Source organism: Mus caroli, unplaced genomic scaffold (genome assembly GCF_978045245.1).
Source record: "Mus caroli unplaced genomic scaffold, Mus_caroli_1 scaffold_4, whole genome shotgun sequence".
Taxonomy (NCBI): Eukaryota; Metazoa; Chordata; class Mammalia; order Rodentia; family Muridae; genus Mus; species Mus caroli.
Window position 1 is genome coordinate 108,768,235 of NW_028227259.1, and position 19,728 is coordinate 108,787,962.

The following is a 19,728-nucleotide window of genomic DNA, read 5'->3' on the forward strand; positions in this document are numbered from 1 at the left end:
CAAGTTCAAAGTGTTTTTATAATGTCTTGTAATAGGTGTTTAGGGAAGCAAAAGTGAGTGTCAAGCTTTTACACCAGAGTGGCCAGATTGATGAGAAGCAAATAGCTAGTACAGCAGACTGTAAGAATCCAGAAAGTTCAGAGCAATTCGACAACAAAAGGAGATCAAAGGGATACAAATTGGAAAAGATGAAATCAAAATATCACTTTTTGCAGATGATATGATAGTATATATAAGTGACCCTAAAAATTCCACCAGAGAACTCCTAAACCTGATAAACAGCTTCGGTGAAGTAGCTGGATATAAAATTAACTCAAACAAATCAATGGCCTTTCTCTACACAAAGAATAAACAGGCTGAGAAAGAAATTAGGGAAACAACACCCTTCTCAATAGTCACAAATAATATAAAATATCTTGGCGTGACTCTAACTAAGGAAGTGAAAGATCTGTATAATAAAAACTTCAAGTCTCTGAAGAAAGAAATTATAGAAGATCTCAGAAGATGGAAAGATCTCCCATGCTCATGGATTGGCAGGATCAACATTGTAAAAATGGCTATCTTGCCAAAAGCAATCTACAGATTCAATGCAATCCCCATCAAAATTCCAAATCAATTCTTCAACGAATTAGAAAGTGCAATCTGCAAATTCATCTGGAATAACAAAAAACCTAGGATAGCAAAAACTCTTCTCAAGGATAAAAGAACCTCTGGTGGAATCACCATGCCGGACCTAAAGCTCTACTACAGAGCAATTGTGATAAAAACTGCATGGTACTGGTATAGTGACAGACAAATAGACCAATGGAATAGAATTGAAGACCCAGAAATGAACCCACACACCTACGGTCACTTGATCTTCGACAAGGGAGCTAAAAACATCCAGTGGAAGAAAGACAGCATTTTCAACAAATGGTGCTGGCACAACTGGTTGTTAACATGTAGAAGAATGCGAATCGATCCATTCCTATCTCCTTGTACTAAGGTCAAGTCTAAGTGGATCAAGGAACTTCACATAAAACCAGAGACACTGAAACTTATAGAGGAGAAAGTGGGGAAAAGCCTTGAAGATATGGGCACAGGGGAAAAATTCTTGAATAGAACAGTAATGGCTTGTGCTGTAAGATCGAGAATTGACAAGTGGGACCTCATGAAACTACAAAGCTTCTGCAAGGCTAAAGACACCATCAATAAGACAAAAAAACCAGCAACAGATTGGGAAAGGATCTTCACCTATCCTAAATCAGACAAGGGACTAATATCCAATATATATAAAGAACTCAAGAAGGTGGACTCCAGAAAGTCAAATAACCCCATTAAAAAATGGGGCTCAGAACTGGACAAAGAATTCTCACCTGAGGAATACCGAATGGCAGAGAAGCACCTGAAAAAATGTTCAACATCCTTAATCATCAGGGAAATGCAAATCAAAACAACCCTGAGATTCCACCTCACACCAGTCAGAATGGCTAAGATCAAAAATTCAGGTGACAGCAGATGCTGGCGAGGATGTGGAGAAAGAGGAACACTCCTCCATTGTTGGTGGGATTGCAAGCTTGTACAACCACTCTGGAAATCAGTCTGGCGGTTCCTCAGAAAATTGGACATAGTACTACCGGAGGATCCAGCAATACCTCTTCTGGGCATATATCCAGAAGATGTCCCAACTGGTAAAAAGGACACATGCTCCACTATGTTCATAGCAGCCCTATTTATAATAGCCAGAAGCTGGAAAGAACCCAGATGTCCCTCAACAGAGGAATGGATACAGAAATTATGGTACATTTACACAATGGAGTACTACTCAGCTATTAAAAAGAATGAATTTATGAAATTCCTAGGCAAATGGATGGACCTGGAGGGCATCATCTTGAGTGAAGTAACACAATCACAAAAGAACTCACACAATATGTATTCACTGATAAGTGGATATTAGCCCAAAACTTAGGATACCCAAGATATAAGATACAATTTGCTAAACGCATGAAACTCAAGAAGAATGAAGACCAAAGTGTGGACACTGTGCCCCTTCTTAGAATTGGGAACAAAACACCCAGGGAAGGAGTTACAGAGACAAAGTTCGTAGCTGTGATGAAAGGATGGACCATTTAGAGACTGCCGTATCCAGGGATCCATCCCATAAGCAGCTTCTAAACGCTGACACCATTGCATACACTAGCAAGATTTTGCTGAAAGGACCCAAATATAGCTGTCTCTTGTGAGACGATGCCGGGGCCTAGCAAACACAGGAGTGGATGTTCACAGTCAGCTATTGGATGTATCACAGGGCTCCCAATGGAGAAGCTAGAGAAAGTACCCAAGGAGCTAAAGGGATCTGCAACCCTATTGTTGGAACAACATGATGTACTAACCAGAACCCCGGAGCTCTTGTCTCTAGCTGCATATGTATCGAAAGATGGCCTAGTCTGCCATCACTGGAAAGAGAGGCCCATTGGACTTGCAAACTTTATATGCCCCAATATAGGGGAATGCCAGGGCCAAAAGAATGGGAATGGGTGGGTAGGGAAGTGGGGGGCGCTATAGGGGACTTTTGGGATAGCATTGGAAATGTAATTGAGGAAAATATATAATAAAAATATTAAAAATCAAAAAAAAAAAAAAAAGAATCCAGAAAGTTGCTGGGCAGTGGTGGCTCACGCCTTTAATCCCAGCACTTGGGAGGCAGAGGCAGGCGAATATCTGAGTTCGAGGCCAGCCTGGTCTACAGAGTGAGGTCGAAAAGAGTAAGGTACAAAACAAAACAAAACAAAAAAGAATCCAAAAAGTTATTCTATTTGGATGCAAGGAGAACTTTCTGCCCATGAGTCACAGTGGATCAAAAAGTAAAAATGAGGTTAAGAAATACACTGAATTGCTTTTGTTTGAATTTAAATAATGGCAATAAATGATCATTGAGCAAAAATGTAATACTTTAGACAAGTGACCCATTTCAATTCTTCTGAGTAAATAACCAGGCTTAGGTCATCGCACATTTTTGATTTGGAGAATATGTTTATAAATGTTCAAGTGTTGGGGTTTTTTTTAAGGTGTCATTTTATTTATTTATTTATTTATTTATTTAATTTATTTTTTATGTATGCAGTGTTTTGCCTGCATGTATGCCTGCAAGCCAGTAGAGGACACCTAATCTTATTATATATGACTGTGACCCACCATGTAGTTGCTAGAAATTGAACTCAGGACTTTTGGAAGAGCAGCCAGTTCTCTTCACGTCTGAGGCATCTCTCCAGCCCAACATTTAAGATTTTTACACAGGAGTTCCTGTTTAATGTTTGGTATAATTGTAATATCAATACCCTATAATATTATCTATGCATTTTTCATTTTTGAATAGTTAATCGAACATTAATTTTTCTTAAAGAGAAGCAAGAGTGGTTGTTTAGAATTAAGTGTGCATTTTCTCTTCTAATTCCACAGTCCAACATAATGGAAGACATCACAAAACAATGACCTTTGACTGTTTCCTGATATATATACATACATATGTATATGTATATATACATAATACACATATACATACATATTTCATATTGTCGAGTAAAAATATGATTTTACAGGTCTACACTATGTGTAGGGGTGGGCTTGGCATGAACGCTTCTGTGATGGTCATTCTCTTCAGAAAGAGCATGAGAAATGTATCTGTCAAAAATCATACTTTCCTAGTCTTCATTATTTTGGTTTTATTTCTTCATTGCTGTTTCCCTTCTTTGCAGTTTCTGTTTTCTTTCCTTTTTTTTTTTTTTTTAATTTTCAGTTTTATGAGACATTGTTTCTCTCTATAGTCCTGGCTGTCCTGCAATTCACTTTGTAAACCAGGCTGGCCTGAACTCAGAAATTTATGGGCCTCTGTCTCTCAAGTTCATGGATTAAATAGCATATGCAACCACTGCCTAGCTCTTTGCATTTTCATTCAAGTAATAATTGAATTCATTATTCATTGAAACTAGATTCTTCTTTCATACAGTATGTCAGGCCTACAGTTTCTCTCCCTGCATTCCTTCCAGTTACCCTGCCACCTCTTCTATCCTCCTCCCCCACAGATTTCCTCTCATTCTGTTTTCTCTTTAGAGGAGAGCAGGTTGCAAGGAGAGGAGAGCCAAGCAGAACAAAACAAGACAGAGAAGGCATGTTGAAAGCTCTCATTTTGGGGCTGTCCATGGCAACCCAATAGTAAGAAAAGAACATTAAGATCAAGCAAAGGAGTCAGAGCCATACTTCCTCCCAGTGTTACGGTTACCACACATCACCAAGCTAATCACCATGACACAGAAGCAGAGGACCTGGGTGAGACCCATGCAAACCCATTTTTGCTATTTAAGTCTATGTGAAGTTTCTGAAAACCCTGGCCATGTAAGAATTGGGTTACCGCTGATGTCCAGCTCCTCAAATTACACCATATATTGGTTGGCCACTCAAAAAGGTTCATTAGCAACTTTGCCCAGCACACTTTACAGACAGGAATGTGTATGTAGAGGTTTTATAGCTCGTATTTTTTTCAAAATTTTCGTTCTGTGGCCTGTGGACTACCTTCTCTCTACAAAGAGACTAGAACATAGGGATGAAGGCCCTAAACAAGCACAAAGTTGATTTTCAGATTTAGTGAGTTGTGTGGAAGTTGTCCAAACAGTTAGTCCCTGTGCTTCGGTTGCTGAGAGCAAGATGTTTTTCACGGAATCAGCATGGGTAGTTTTGAGCCATCCTTGGCTCACAACTCAATGAAATGTAATCTGTTCCCAACACTGAATCCACACTGCCTATAAAGGACGAGCAGTTAAGACCCTGTCCTCCATTAGTAGGAATGGTCACCAGGGTCACCCTCAGAGTGTCCTGAAAGTTCCCAGGGCACTTTGTTCCTTTACAAACCCACAGTTGTAAACCCCCTACTTGCAGCTCTGTCTCCCTGAACTGTACTCTCTTCCTACATCCCCCCTCCAAATGACCCCTACCACTTCTTTCCCCATTTACCTCAGACTACCCAGAGAGTCTATTCTATTTCTGCTTTGCAGAAAGATGTCTGTGTCACCTCTCCATCTCTTCTCTTTACATAACCTCTCTGGGCCTGTGGGGGATAGCTCCATTAAAATTTACCTAAGAGCTAATATCCACTTATGAGGGAATGTATAACATTACCGTCATTCTAAGTCTGGGTTACCTCAGGTAGGGTGATTTTACTCTAGCTGCAGTCATCAGCCTGTTGTGCTGCAGTCATTTCATGTTGTTATAGTTTTAGCAGCTGAGTGGTACTCCATTGTACAGACATACCACATTTTGTTTCTCCAGTTTTCAGCTGTGGAACATCTATGTTGTTTTTATCTTCTGTCTAATACAAATAAAGCTATTGTGAACATAGGTGAGCATGTGTCCTGGGTTGCTGGATGGAGTACCTTTTTCATTTATGCCCAAGATTGATATAGCTTGATCCTGAGGTAGATGCATTCCCAGTCTCCTGAGGAATCATGATACTGGTTCCCATATTGGCTATATTTGTCTGCACTCCTACAAGCCGTAGAAGGTGTCACACTTGCTTTATATTCTCACTAATATGAAAATCATTTGTGTTAGTTATCTTCACCATTGTTACGTGTGTCATGGACTCACAAAGTAGTTTTCATTTGAAATTCCATAACGGCTAAGGATGGCGAACATTTCTTTAAGAGTTTCTCAGCCATTTATGATTGTCTGTTGAGAATTCATGGTTTAAATCTCTAACCTATTTTTTATCTGGAGTTTTTGATTTTAGATCATCTAGTTTTGTGAGGTCTGTATGTATTTTTGTATATTACAAGTTTATCAGGTGTGTTTAAATTGTACAAATACTTTTCTCATTCCTTAGATTGTCTATTTGTCTAATTGTCTGGGCTTTGGCCTTAGAAAAACCTCACTGTTCCATGAGGTCCAATTTATGAATTTATCTTAGTTTCTGCACTATTAGTATTCTGTTCAGAAGGTTGTCTCCTGTGACGTTGAATTAGGTGAGGTTCTCCCATTATCCTTCTATCAGGATCAATGTGTCTGGTTTTATTTTAAATCTTTGGAAATCTATTTGGAAATGAGTTTTGTGCAGGGCAAAGAAGATAGACCTCTTTCTATACATCTCCATGTAGAACTACAGTATAACAAGCACCACTTTGTTAAGCCAAGTGTGGTCCTGATAGGCCCAGGTAGACATGGTTCCTGCCCCTGGGACACTGGTGTGAGCCTTCATGAGTGTTGATGGATGTTGTAGGTATAAGTAAGTCTTCTTTATGTAATCATGTACAAATTTTCTGGACCTACTAACAGAGGACTCTTTTCTCTGAAAACAGGGGATTTCATTTTCAGAGGAACTTCTTCCCTGTGAATGCTAATGTGTCCATGCTGGTTAGAAACTGCTGGAGTCCTGGAATTGAGGGTGTAGCTATGTCACATCGAAGTTGTAAAAACTGAGATTTCAGGACAGCTTTTAAGGCTATGGGAAAAAACTCTATAAATACATGAGTTTGAAAATATATAATTTCACAACTCTGCAAAAAGAAGGATGCAAGAGGAATCATATGAGGAGCTCTTTAAGGATTCTAAAGTAACCAAGTAAGCCAGCAAGTGAGAAAGATGCAAAGGCAGGGAGATAAAAAGGCACACACATTCCAGAATTCAAGGCCAGTTTGGCTAGGGGCAAGGCCATTCCCTGGAGTGGTAAAAATGGTAATTTGATGGCATTGCGCAGTTGAACTGGACTCTGAAGTATACTTAAGAAAGGCTAATGGATCCCTGAATTCTTTTGCATTGTTTAGAAAAAAAAAAAAAAAAGTATGTTTCCTGTGTCTTAAGAATCTAAAGACTTGTGCCTTGGGATGGTGATTCCTGAAATACTCAAAAGGAAACCTTGAATAAATGATTGGATTGATATGGACAATAATGATTAGGTCTGGGTTTTATGAGTTGATGTATCTAGAAACATTTTAAGGATAAAAGAGAAATATTTGGATCTCTCTCTTTCTCTCTCTCTCTCTCTCTGTTTCTCTCTCTCTCTCTCTCTCTCTCTCTCTCTCTCTCTCTCTCTCTCTCTCTCTCTCTCTCTCTCTCTCTCTCTCTCTGTCCCTCCTTCCCTCCCCATGGACAGAGAGAGATCTCCAGGGAAGGAGCAGAACATAGACAGCAGCAGACTGAAAAAGCTGTCTCAAGTAGAACACAGGTCATCAGCTAAAATCTACAGTTTGACCTCTTGTCTTTTTTTTTTTTTTCTATTCCCATGCACCCCTTGTCTCAGAACCCCTTTAAGGTCTTGTTTTTTTCAATATGTCTAGGTGGATCCCTTAAGAAACTCCAGGTGCACATATGTGGTTTGATTTGTCTCTGGTTCTTTAACTCTATTCCATTGATTAAGCTGTGCGTCTGTATGCCAGTACCAATTAAAAAGTATGATGTAAAACCAAAATTCTAGGCCTTTAGGCCCAGGCTTGAGAATGTGACCTCTGTGACTCAATGCTGGAAGGTATACTAATTATAAAACAGATAAAGGCATTCTTCCACCCACCTGCTTCCTGGGTTCAAGGAGTGTTCATTCAAAGAAAGTCACCCTGACCCACCCTGACCTTTGCTGGAACCTGCTATGCAAATGTGCTATCATTAGGGGCTCTTAGAAACTGTCTTCAGAGATAACCTGCACAATTACCAGGTATTCCTTGTGACTCTTGTGACTTTGCACTTCCTCGTGACTCTTAACTGGTAATTTTGGTATTTTCCAATAATGCCCTTCCCACCCCCTTGAGTTGTGGTTTCTTCCTTTAAATACCCCCTTACACAGCTACTCAGGGTGCCAAGGTCCTCTACCCCTGAGTGGTGTATGACCTTGGAACCGAGAGTACTCTTGAATTAAAAGTTGTCTTGCAGTTTGCAGCAAGACTGTTTCTCCTGAGTGATTTGGGGTGCCCCCTCTCCTGAGTCAGAACATGGGGGAGTCCTCACATTGTGGGTCTTTCACGTGTAGTTATTTTCCTGATCCCGATTGTTGTATCTCTCCTGGGTTTTTGTCCTGGGAGTTGGAAATTGTCATTTCAAGGTCTGTAAACTTTTTTTTGGAATTTTGTAAGTGATTACTTTTGTGAAGATTTGTGTTTTGATTGCATCAATCCTACCAACTCATGAGCACGAGAAAGTTTCCCATCTTCTTAGGTCTACTTCAATTTTTTTAAATGATTTAACTTGTCATACAAATATTTCATATGCTTTTTAAAAAATGACTTGCTTTTTAAATTTATTTTTTCCCAATTTTTTATTAGGTATTTTCTTCATTTATATTTCAAATACTATATCCTGAAAGTCCCCTATACCCTCCCCCCATCCTGCTCCTCTACACACCCACCCAATCCCACTTCTTGCCTCTGGTGTTCCCCTGTACCTGCATCATATAAAGTTTGCAAGACCAAGAGACCTCTCTTCTCAATGATGGCTGACTAGGCCATCTTATGCTACATATGCAGCTAGAGACACAAGCTCTGGGGTGCTGGCTAGTTCATATTGTTGTTCCACCTATAGCATTGCAGACCCCTTCAGCTTCTTGGGAAACTTTCTGTAGCTCCTCCATTGGGGGCCCTGTGTTCCATCCAATAGATGACTGGGGGCATCCACTTCTGTGTTTGCCAAGCATGGCATGGCCTCACAAGAGACAGCTATATCAGGGTCCTTTCAGCAAAACCTGGCTGGCATATGCAATAATGTCTGTTTTTGGTGGCTTATTATGGGATGGATCCCCGGATGGGGCAGTTTCTGGATGGTCCATCCTTTCCTCTCAGCTCCAAACTTTGTCTCTGTAACTCCTTTCATGGGTATTTTGTTCCCTATTCTAAGGTGGGACAAAGTAGCCACACTTTGGTCTTCCTCCTTGTTGAGTTTCATGTGTTTTGCAAATTGTATCTTGGGTATTCTAAGTTTCTGGGATAATATCCACTTATCAATGAGGGTATATCATGTGAGTTCTTTTGTGACTGGGTTACCTCACTCAGGATGATAACCTCCAGAACCATCCATTTGCCTAGGAATTTCATAAATTAATTGTTTTTAAAAGCTGAGTAGTACTCCATTGTGTAAATGTACCACATTTTCTGTATCAATTCCTCTATTGAGGGACATCTGGGTTCTTTTGAGCTTCTGGCTATTATAAATAAGGCTGCTATGAACATAATGGAACATGTGTTTGTATTACCAGTTGGGATATCTTCTGGATATATACCAAGGAGAGCTATTGTTGCATCCTCTGGTAGTAGTATGTCCAATTTTCTGAGGAACCGCCAGACTGATTTCCAGAGTGGAGTACAAGCTTGCAATCAATGGAGGAGTGTTTCTCTTTCTCCATACCCTCGCCAGCATCTGCTGTCACATGAATTTTTGATCTTAGCCATTCTGACTGGTATGAGGTGGAATCTAAGGGTTGTTTTCATTTGCATTCCTCTGATAATTAAGGATGTTGAACTTTTCAGGTGCTTCTTAGCCATTCGATATTCCTCAGTTGAGAATTCTTTGTTTAGCTCTGTACCCCATTTTTTAATGGGGTTATTTGATTTTCTGGAGCCCATCTTCATCAGTTCTGTATATATATTGGATATTAGTCCCCTATATGATTTTGGATTGGTAAAGAACCTTTCCCAATCTGTTGGTAGCCCTTTTGTCTTATTGACAGTGTCTTTTGCCTTACAGAAGCTTTGCAATTTTATGAGGTCCCATTTGTCAATTCTCGATCTTACAGCACAAGCCACTGCTGTTCTATTCAGGAATTTTTCCCCTGTGCCCATATCTTCAAGGCTTTCCCCCACTTTCTCCTGTATAAGTTTCACTGTCTCTGGTTTTATGTGGAGTTCCTTGATCCACTTAGATTTGACCTTAGTACAAGGAGATAGGAATGGAACAATTCACATTCTTATACATGATAATTGCCAGTTGTGCCAGCACCATTTGTTGAAAATGCTGTCTTTTTTACACTGGATGGTTTTAGCTCCCTTGTCAAAGATCAAGTGACCACAGGGGTGTGAGTTCGTTTCTGGGTCTTCAATTCTGTTCCATTGATCTACCTGTCTGTCACTGTACCAGTACCATGCAGTTTTTATCACAATTGCTCTGTAGTACAGCTTTAGGTCAGGCTGGTGAGTCCACCAGAGATTTTTATCATTGAGAAGAGTTTTTGCTATCTTAGGTTTTTTTGTTATTCCAGATGAATTTGCAAATTGCCCTTTCTAACTCGGTGAAAAATTGAGTTGGAATTTTGATGAGGATTTCATTGAATCTGTAGATTGCTTTCAGCAAGATAGCTGTTTTGACTCTATTAGTCCTGCCAATTCATGAGTAGTGGAAATCTCTCCATCTTCTGAGATCTACTTCGATTTCTTCAAAGATGTGAAGTTCTTATCATATATATCTTTCACTTCCTTAGTTAGAGTCACGCCAAGGTATTTTATATTATTTGTGACTATTGAGAAGGGTGTTGTTTCCCTAATTTCTTCCTCAGCCTGTTTATCCTTTGCGTAGAGAAAGGCCACTGATTTGTTTGAGTTAATTTTATATCCAGCTACTTCACTGAAGCTATCTATCAGGTTTAGGAGTTCCCTGGTGGAATTTTTGGGGTCACTTATATATACTATTATATCACCTGCAAATAGTGGTATTTTTACTTCTTCCTTTCCCATTTGCATCCCCTTGACCTCCTTTTGTTGTCTAATTGCTCTGGCTAGGACTTGGAGTACTATATTGAATAGGTAAGGAGAGAGTGGGCAGCCTGGTCTAGTCCCTGATTTTGGTGGGATTGCATCAAGTTTCTCTCCATTTAGTTTGATATTTGCTACTGGTTTGCTGAATATCGTTTTTACTATGTTTAGGTATGTGCCTTGAATTCCTGAGCTTTCAAAGACTTTTATCATGAAGGAGTGTTGGATTTTGTCAAATGCTTTCTCAGCATCTAATGAGTTGATCTTGTGGTTTGTGTCTTTGAGTTTTTTTATATAGTGGATTACGTTGATGTATTACTGTATATTAAACCATCCCTGCATCGCTGGAATGAAGGCTACTTGATCAGGATGAATGATCATTTTGATGTGTTCTTGGATTCAGTTAGCAAGAATTTTATTGAGTATTTTTGCATCACTATTCATAAGGGAAATTGGTCTGAATTTCTCTTTCTTTGTAGGATCTTTTTGTGGTTTAGATGTGAGCATAATTGTGGCTTCATAGAATGAATTTGGTAAAGTACCTTCTGTTTCTCTTTGGTGGAATAGTTTGAGGAAAATTGAAATTAGGTCTTCTTTGGAGGTCTGATAGAACTGTGCACTAAACCCATCTGGTCCTGGGCTTTTTTTTTGGGGGGGGGGGAGACTATTAATAACTACTTTTATTTCTTTGGCGATATGGGCCTTTTTAGATCATTAATCTGATCCTGATTTAATTTTGGTACCTGGTATCTGTCTAGAAATTTGTCCATTTCATCTAGGTTTTCCAGTTTTGTTTAGTATAGCCTTTTGTAATAGGATCTGATGATGTTTTGGATTTTCTCAGGTTCTGTTGTTATGTCCCACTTTTCATTTCTGATTTTATTAATTAGGATACTGCCCCTGTGCCCTCTAGTGAGTCTGGCTAAAGGTTTTTCTATCTTGTTGATTTTTCTCAACGAATCAGCTCCTGGATTGGTTGATTCTTTGAATAGTTCTTTTTGTTTCCAGTTGCTTGATTTCAGCCCTGAGTTTGATTATTTCCCTAAGATACTGCTCTTGGGTGAATTTGCTTCTCTTTTTTCTTGAGCTTTTAGGTGTGCTGTCAAGCTGCTAGTGTATGCTCTCTGTAGTTTCTTTTTGGAGGCACTCAGAGCTATGAGTTTACCTCTTAGGACTGCCTTCATTGTGTCCCCTAAGTTTCGGTATGTTGTGGCTTCATTTTTATTATACCCTAAAAAGTCTTTAATTTCTTTATTTTTTTCCTTGGCCAAGGTATCATTGAGTAGAGTGTTGTTCAGCTTCCACATCAACTTTGGCTTTCTTTTATTTATGTTGTTATTGAAGATCAGCCTTAGTCCGTGGTGATCTGATAGGGTGCATGGGATAATTTTAATATTTTTGTATCTGTTGATCAATTTTGGAGAGGTACCATGAGGTGCTGAGAAGAAGTTATACCCTTTAGTTTTCAGATAAAATGTTCTGTAGATATATGTTAAATTCGTTTCCTTCATAATTCTGTTAGTTTCAATGTGTCTCTGTTTAGCTTCTCTTTCTCAGTCCATTGATAAGAGTGGGGTGCTGAAGTCTCCCACTATTGTTGTGTGTGGTGAAATGTGTGCTTTGAGCTTTACTAAGGTTTCTTTAATGAATGTGGCTGCCCTTGCATTTGGAGCATAGATATTCAGAATTGAGAGTTCATCTTGGAAATTTTACCTTTGATGAGTACGAAGTGCCCCTCCTTGTCTTGTTTGATAACTTTGGATTGGAAGTCAATTTTATTGGATATTAGAATGGCTACTCCAGCTTGTTTCTTGATAACATTTGCTTGGAAAATTGTTTTCTATCCTTTCACTCTGAGGTAGTTGTCTGTCTTTTTCCCTGAGCTGGGTTTCCTGTAAGCAGTAAAATGTTGGGGGTCCTGTTTGTGTAGCCAATCTGTTAGTCTGTGTCTTTTTATTGGGGAGTTGAGTCCATTGACATTAAGAGATATTAAGGAAAAGTAATTGTTGCTTCCTGTTATTTTTGTTGTTAGAGTTGGGATTATCTTCTTGCAGCTGTCTTCTTTTAGATTTGTTGAAGGATTACTTTCTTGCTTTTTCTAGGGCGTAATTTCCCTCCTTGTGTTGGTGTTTTCCCTTTATTATCCTTTGAAGGGCTGGATTTGTGGAAAGATACTATGTGATTTGGTTTTGCCATGGAATACTTTGGCTTCTCCGTCTATGGTAATTGAGGATGTTTCTTTGTATAGTAGCCTGGGCTGTGTTCTCTTAGGGTCTGTATAACATCTGTCCAGGATCTTCTGGCCTTCATAGTCTCTGGTGAAAAGTCTGGTGTAATTCTAATAGGTCTGCCTTTATATGTTACTTGACCATTTTCCCTTACTGCTTTTAATATTCTATTTTTATTTAGTGCATTTGTTGTTCTTGTTATTATGTGTCGGGAGGAATTTCTCTTCTGGTCCAGTCTCTTGGGAGTTCTGTAGGCTTCTTGTATGTTCATGGGCATCTCTTTCTTTAGGTTAGGGAAGTTTATTTCTATAATTGTGTTGAAGATATTTACTGCCCCTTTAAGTTGAAAATCTTCATTCTCATCTACTCCTTTTATCCGTAGGTTTGGTCTTGTCATTGTGTCATGGATTTCCTGGATGTTTTGAGTTAGGAGCTTTTTGCATTTTGCATTTTCTTTGATGGTTGTATCCATGTTCTCTATGGAATCTTCTGCACCTGAAATTCTCTCTTCCATCTCTTGTGTTCTGTTGCTGATGTTCTCATCTATGTTTCCCGATTTCTTTCCTAGGGTTTCTATCTCCAGAGTTGTCTCCCTTTCGGTTTTCTTAATTGTTTCTACTTCCATTTTTAGATCTTGGATGGTTTTGTTCAATTCCATCACCTGTTTGGTTGTGTTTTCCTGTAATTCTTTAAGGGATTTTTGTGTTTCTTCTTTAAGTACTTCTACCTGTTTAGCAGTGTTTTCCTGTAATTGTGTTAGAGATTTTTTTCCTTCCTCTTCAAGGCCTTCTAACTGTTTAGCCGTGTTCTCCTACATTTAATTTAGTTACTAATGTTCTTCTTAAAATCCTCTATCATCATCCTGAGATATGATTTTAAATCCTAATCTTGGTTTTCGGGTGTGTTGGGATATCCAGGACTCGCTGTGGTGGGAGTGCTGGATTCTGATGATGCTGAGTGGTCTTGGTTTCTGCTAGTAAGGTTCCTATGTTTGCCTTTCTCCATCTAGTAATCTCTGGAGTTAGTTGTTCTAGCTGTCTCTGGCTGAAGCTTGTTCCTCCTGTGATTCTTTTAGCCTCTGTCAGCACTCCTGGGAGTCCAACTTTCTCCTGAGTCTCAGTGGTAAGAGCACTCTCTACAGGCAAGCTCTCCTCTTACAGGGAAGGATGCATAGAGGTCTGGAGCTCAGCTCTGCCTCCTGGCTGAAGATGAAGTCCCAAAAGGAGTCCTGTCCGAGAAGCTATGTTCCTTCTGCAGCCAGCACGCTCTCCTGTGCAGACTGGTTTCTGAGGGACCCGGGATACAAATGGAGTTCTCACCTGGTCTCCTAGTCAGAGCCCTCCCTGGAAGCCCATTCTACACTGGCAGGGAAAGTGCGCAGAGGTCTGGAGGTCAGCTATGCCTCCTGGCTGAAGATGAAGGCCAAAAAGGGACCCTGTCCCAGAAGCTATGTGGATTTTCCATCCCAAGTGCTCTCCTGAGCAGACTGGCATATAAGTTCTTAATATGTATCTCTGGCTGCCTTAGAACTGATCACATAGACCAGGCTAACATCCAACTCAATGAGATATGTTGCTTCTGTCTACCTAGTGCTGGGATTCAATGCCTGAGCCAGTCTAACCAGCATGCTCATTTTGCTTTTGTTTTTGTTTTTATTTTAAGTTGAATTTTATCTTTTTAACTTATTCACTTTACCTCCTGCTTACTGCCTCTCCCCCCACTCTCACCCCACGTAACCCCCTCATACAGTCCTTCCCCCATGCCCTCATCCCATTCTCCTCTGACACGATGGGGGCCCTTTTGGTTATCCTCCAACTCTGGCACCTAATATCACTGCTAGGATACACACTTCCTCTTGCACTGAGACCAGACAAGGTAGCACAACTAGAAGAACCAATCCTGTATTTAGGCAACATCCTTTTGGATATGTTCTTTTCGAGTTGTTCAGGACCCGCATGATGGTCAAGCTGTACCTCTACTACAAATGAGCTGGGAGGCCTACATCCAGCCCATCTATGTTTTTTACTTGAGCGTTTAGACTCAGAGAACAATAAGAGTTCATTGACTCAGTTGGCCTTCCTATAGAGTTCCTGTCTCCTGGGAGGACTGTAATACTGGCTCCTATTCTTCCAATAGAATCCCCAAACTCAATCTACTGTTTAGCTGTGGTTATCTATATCTTTATGAGCCAGCCCCAGGGTGGAGCCACTCACAGGACAGCATGCTTCTGTCTGTAAGCATAACAGAGTACTATTAATAGTGTTAGGGACTGGTGCTTACCCATGGGATGGGTCTCAATTTGGGCTGGTAATTGTTAGGCTATTCCGTCAGTCTCTCTTCCATTCCCCATGCACACAGTTATTTTAGACAGGGTAAATTTTGAAATTTTTGTGGCTTGGGTGGTGTCTCTACTGCTCCACTGGGGTTCCTGCCTGGCACCAGCAAGTATCCTCTGCATGATCAATATCCCCATTGTAGTGAGTCACAGATGAGGTCATCCCCATTGATTCTTGAGAGCTTGTCTTGCACCAGGTTTCTGTCTCTTTCTGGAGATGCTCCACCACCTCTTCACCCCCATGAGTTTTAGATTTTCTATTCATATTCATGGCCATCTAGTCATCTCTCCTTTACTTCCCCAAACCTGATCCTGTACTGACTGTTCCCTTACCATCCTCTGACAATCCAATGCCCCTCCCTCCATCTGTATGATTATGACTCTTATTTTCCCACTCTGAGTGAGATTCAAAGATCCTCACTTGGGCCTGCTTTCTTAGTTATTTTTTTTTTAATTTTTTATTTTTTTATTTATTTTTTTTATTACATATTTTCCTCAATTACATTTCCAATACTATCCCAAAAGTCCCCCATAGCGCCCCCCACTTCCCTACCCACCCATTCCCATTCTTTTGGCCCTGGCATTCCCCTATATTGGGGCATATAAAGTTTGCAAGTCCAATGGGCCTCTCTTTCCATTGATGGCCGACTAGGCCATCTTTCGATACATATGCAGCTAGAGACAAGAGCTCCGGGGTTCTGGTTAGTACATCATGTTGTTCCAACAATAGGGTTGCAGATCCCTTTAGCTCCTTGGGTACTTTCTCTAGCTTCTCCATTGGGAGCCCTGTGATACATCCAATAGCTGACTGTGAACATCCACTCCTGTGTTTGCTAGGCCCCAGCATCATCTCACAAGAGACAGCTATATCTGGGTCCTTTCAGCAAAATCTTGCTAGTGTATGCAATGGTGTCAGCATTTAGAAGCTGCTTATGGGACGGATCCCTGGATACAGCAGTCTCTAAATGGTCCATCCTTTCATCACAGCTATGAACTTTGTCTCTGTAACTCCTCCCTGGGTGTTTTGTTCCCCAATAGGATCTTTCTAGATTCATCTATTACTTGTTTTATACAACTAACCCCAGAGATTACCAGATGGCGAAAGGTAAACGTAATAATCTTACTAACAGAAACCAAGACCACCCACCATCATCAGAACCCAGCACCCCCACTTCGCCCAGTCCAGGGCACCCCAACACACCGGAAAAGTTAGACACGGATTTAAAAGCATATCTCCTGATGATGATAGAGGGCTTTCTTAGTTATTAACTTTTGGTTCTGTGTGATATAGCTTGGTAACTGTATTTTATGGCTAATATTTACGTATAAGTGAGTATGTACTATCAAGGTCAATTTGATACTGTGTTCCCTTGGTAAGGATGATATTCTCAAATTTCCTCCATTTTATTTTTATGTTTTCTTCTTTCTTGTTAAAATATCATTGGATTCATTTATTTTTCTTTTTTGTTACATTAAGCACATTAATTATATTTAGTATTTTGATAATTAAATAAAACATAAAAATTTATTTAACTCTTATGTTCATATCCTTTCATACCCTAAAAATATCATTAATGAATGTTTAATATTATTCACAACTGAGGATTCTAAATCTAATGTTGAATACAAATTTGTTTAAAAACATATACAATATTTTGCGGGAATTAAGAACAGTAAAAGGCAGGGCAGTGGTGGCGCATGCCTTTAATCCCAGCACTTGGGAGGCAGAGGCAGGTGGATTTCTGAGTTCGAGGCCATCCTGGTCTAAAAAGTGAGTTCCAGGACAGCTAGGGCTATGCAGAGAAACCCTGTCTCAAAAACAAACAAACAAACAAAAGGAGAAAGAGAGAATAGTAAAAGAGCGTAAAATATTAAAAATGAACCATTAAAAAATATTTTCAAAAGCCCTTATATGATTCCATCTGTTTTAATAGGTGAGTATTTAAAATATATTATATATCTGTGTACATTATGTAACAATCAGTTTACTTATAAAACATTATCAGTGTTTCTAGGACAGAAATTATTTTATCAGTATATTTTTAAATTTTCAATGCAATCCCCATCAAAATTCCAACTCAGTTCTTCACCAAGTTAGAAAGGGCAATTTGCAAATTCATCTGGAATAACAAAAAAACCTAAGATAGCAAAAACTCTTCTCAATGATAAAAGAATCTCTGGTGGACTCACCAGCCTGACCTAAAGCTGTACTACAGCTAAGTTGTGATAAAAACTGCACGGTACTGGTACAGTGACAGACAGGTAGATCAATGGAACAGAATTGAAGACCCAGAAATGAACCCACACACCTATGGTCACTTGATCTTTGCCCCTTCTTAGAATTGGGAACAAAACACCCATGGAAGGAGTTACAGAGACAAAGTTTGGAGATGAGACAAAAGGATGGACCATCTAGAGACTGCCATACCCTGGGATCCATCCCATAATCAGCCTCCAAATGCTGACACCATTGCATACACTAGCAAGATTTTGCTGAAAGGACACAGATACAGATGTCTCTTGTGAGGCTATGCCTCGGCCTAGCAAACACAGAAGTGGATGCTCACAGTCAGTTATTGGATCATCACAGGGCCCCCAATGGAGGAGCTAGAGAAAGTACCCAAGTAGCTAAAGGGGTCTGCAACCCTATAGGTGGAACAACAATATGAACTACCCAGTACCCCCAGAGCTCTTGACTCTAGCTGCATATGTGTCAGAAGATGGCCTAATCGGCCATCAGTGGAAAGAGAGGCCCATTGGTCTTGCAAACTTTATTTGCCTCAGTACAGGGGGACACCAGGGCCAAGAAGTGGGAATGGGTGGGTAGGGGAGTGGGGGGGTGTATGGGGGACTTTTGGGATAGCATTGGAAATGTAAATGAAGAAAATAACTAATAAATTAAAAAACATGAGCTGAAAAACATTCAAAAAAGGAAAAACTCTTTGAAGTTAAACATTAAGAAAATGCTAATTGGAAGCACAGTGAGAAATATTATCAATGGTATTTTTAAGATGTTTGTAGAATGTGATTTTAATACTTTCAACTGTTAATACTCAACAAACAGAATAGTTATTTTAAGGTATATTTTGTTGTTATATCTACTTTCTTATTCCTTATTTTGTTAATTTGGATAGTGTCTCTGTGCCCCCTGGTTAGTCTGGCTTAGATTTTATCTATCTTGTTGATTTTCTCAAAGAACCAGATACTAGTTTTGTTGATTCCTTAAATAGTTCTTTTTGATTCTGATTTTTTTTTTTTTTGATTTCAGAACTGAGTTTGATTATTTCCTGCAGGCTACTCCTCTTGGGTGCATTTGCTTCTTTTTGTTCTAGAACTCTCAGTTGTACTGTGAAGCTGCTAGTGTAAGCTCTCTCCAGTTTCTTTTTGGAGGCACTTAGAGTTGTGAGTTTCCCTCTGTCTTAGTTAGGGTTTTACTGCTGTGAATAGACACCATGACCAAGGCAAGTCTTATAAAAAACAACATTTAATTGGCGCTAGCTTACAGGTTCAGAAGTTCAGTCCATTATCATCAAGGTGGAAGCATGGCAGCATCCAGGCTGTTATGGCACAGGCAGAGCTGAGAGTTCTAAGTCTTCATCCAAAGGTGGCTAGTGTAAGACTGACTTCCAGGCAATGAGGGTGAGGATCTTATGCCCACACCCACAGTGACATACCCATTCCAACCAGGTCACACCTATTCCTACAAGGCTACACCTCCAGATGGTGCCACTCCCTGGTCCAAGGATATACAAACCATCACACCCTCTTAGCATGGCTCTCATTGTTTCCCATAAGTTTTTGTATGACGTGTCTTCATTTTCATTAAATTCTCAAAAGCCTTTAATCTTTTTTTCTTTATTTCTTCCTTGACTAAGTATTCATTGAGTAGAGTTGTTAAGCTTCCATGTGCATGGGAGCTTTTCTTTGCTTTTGTTGGTATTTAAGACCAGCCTTAGTCAGTGGTGATCTGATAGGGTGCATGGGATGATTTCAGTCTTCTTGTATCTGTTGAGGCCTGTTGTTTTGTTTTGTTTTGTTTTGTTTTGTTTTGTTTTGTTTTGTTTTTCGAGACAGGGTTTCTCTGTATAGCCCTGGCTGTCCTGGAGCTCACTTTGTAGACCAGGCTGGCCTCGAACTCAGAAATCCACCTGCCTCCGCCTCCCGAGTGCTGGGATTAAAGGCGTACGCCACCATGCCCGGCTGAGGCCTGTTTTGTGACTGATTATATGGTCAGTTTTGGAGAAGGTACCATGAGGTGCTGAGAAGATGGTATATTCTTTTACTTTAGGATGAAATGTTTGGTTCATGACTTCTGGTAGTTTCACTCTGTCTCTGTTTAGTTTTTGTTTCCCTGATCTGTGCATTACTGAGAGTGGGTGTTGAAGTCTCCAACTATTATTGTGTGAGGTGCAATGTGCGCTATGAGGTTTAGTAAAGTTTCTCTTATGAAAGTGGTTGCCCTTGTATTTGG

General features: G+C 39.9%; 1 protein-coding gene across 1 annotated transcript in view; it reads left to right on the forward strand.

Moving 5' to 3' along the window:
* The window catches only part of LOC147005305 (uncharacterized), a 30,394-nt gene that overhangs the window by 1,843 nt on the left and 8,823 nt on the right, over positions 1 to 19,728 (forward strand).